The following is a 2,112-nucleotide window of genomic DNA, read 5'->3' as shown; positions in this document are numbered from 1 at the left end:
TCTCACCCTCATCCCCCTCACCAGCAGCTGCCTGTCAGAGCCCTGCTCTTGGCAGACATTCTGGGATTCCACTGGGCTTAAAACTCCCTGTCCCTTCCCATCAAGAGGGATTTGAAGCTGGGGAGAGGGGGGCTTAGTTCCCAGCTCACCCATTATGCCCAGGAATTAGGGTCCATTACTGCTCTTTCAGTGAGACCAGCCCCCCCTGCCCTACATCTGCACCCCCTGCCCAGCACTAATGCACCGGGCTCAGCCCCAGCTCCTGGCAGCCCTTATGTAAATAAAGTGCAGGGGCAAAGATTTTGATCCCATTAGGCAGGATTAGTGCCTTGTGAGGCCCTGGCATTAAAATGTCATCTGTGGTGGGGGGAGAGAGCTGGAGTTGTCCCTTTTCCTGTCCCCCTTCCCTGTTACTGGCACCTGGCATCCCATTCACCCCATCCAGCACTGCTGGTAGCTTTGCTGGAGCAGCTCAGCCCCAGGGTCACTGGTGTGGGCAGGATGGGGATGGTTTGGTGGCACCTTTCTGCGTGGAGGGGACCACGCTGGGCTGGCATGGCACAGCATGGCATGACGTGGCACGACAAGGCCAGTGGCCCCGGGGAGCTCAGCCCTGGCCTGTGCCCCTGCCAGATGTGCAGATGTTCCCAGGGACGCCTCTCGCTGCCGCCTGTGTTTGGAAAGTGATGAATTTCTGCACCAACTAATTAGTCTCTAATTAGCAAGTGGAGTGTAAACAGTCACAACAGATGGGGGAGAGGCAGAATTAGCAGTAATGACCCTTCGTTTGGGGGGGATGTGGCTGTCACGCACTGGGAAGCCTCCTGCTGGGTCTGGGAGTGGGGGAGTTGCAGCCCCTGTTGGTGCTGGCTCTGTGGTGAGGACCCCTGTGCACCCCCAGATTTTAGGGGAGCCATGACCTGTCCTGCTGCTGGGGTGGTTGGAGAGAGAAGCTCCCCGTGGCCTGCTGGGAACAGAGCTGAGTTGCCAGAGAGGGAAACTAAGGCAGGGAGGCTGGAGGGTTGGGGTGGGGGTCTGGGGGGCTGCTCTGCATGAGGACCCCCCACCCTTCTCCCCTCTGTGCTGTGGCTCATCGTGGTGGGAGCTGTCAGGGAACTGGTGGGCAGGTGAATGCTGAGAACAGCCCCTCTTGTTCTCTCTGGAGACATTGGCACTAAATCAGCCACATTCCTCTCCCTGCCTTCCTCTGCTCCTCCTGCCACCCCTGGACCTGGGGTCAGGCTGGAGTCCAGAGCTTGGGGACACCCAGTGCTCCTGGGATCCTCAGCCCTACTGTGTCCCCTGTCTGCAGCAGGTTTGGTGTTCCCAGGGGAGCAGAGGAACCAGTGCCGGGGGGGGGATGGGACAGGGGAGCTGCTGGGCCCGAGGTGGCTGCGGTGACCTTGGCGGGTGGATAACGATCCCGCGATCAATAGCGGAATTAGGAGCCGCCTCTTCTCCTCTGCGCCGTTTTTCACCCCTTAATGCAGAACAGATGGCTCGGGTGCTTCAGAGCGAGATGAGCCTTAGCTGCTTAAAATCAAATTAGGATGTATGCAAACAGCATGTGGGCCCAGGGGAAGGTGTGCCAGGAGCACCCTAAACACCTCCCCGGTGGGGGGCTCAGCGTGGGGGATGCACTGAACACGCCAGGTCTCAGTCCAGGCTCTGCAGTGTGGTCGGTGTGTGCAGAGCCACCCCTGGTGCTGGGATCAGCTCAGTTTGCTGTGAGGTTCTCACTGCAGTGGTGCCTTGGCTGACCCTGGTCTGCCCCATGGCTCGTTTACTGGTTTGGTGCAGGAGGTGTTTGCCCTGGAGCTGGTGTCTGGCTGTGCCATGGCCCCAGCATGGGCTGTGGGAATCCCACAGGTCTCCAGCCCCTGGTGTTGCAGGTCAAGCTCCTGCTGTGCTGGGGTGGGGACAGAGTCATTGAATCACAGAATGGTTTGAGTTGGGAGGGACCTTAAAGCTCATCAGTTTGGCCCCAGTGCCCTACGCCTGCTTTGTGGGGCGTCCTGGGACCTGAGTCCAGCCCTCCTGGGGGCAGGGGCACCAGGATAAGCTGCTGAAGTTCAGACAGGAGGATTGAATCAAGGACCCACGAGCTGCTCT

The sequence above is a fragment of the Chaetura pelagica genome, unplaced genomic scaffold, assembly GCF_000747805.2.
Source record: "Chaetura pelagica isolate M959 unplaced genomic scaffold, ChaPel_1.0 scaffold47, whole genome shotgun sequence".
Lineage (NCBI taxonomy): Eukaryota > Metazoa > Chordata > Aves > Apodiformes > Apodidae > Chaetura > Chaetura pelagica.
This window is presented reverse-complemented; position numbering follows the sequence as displayed.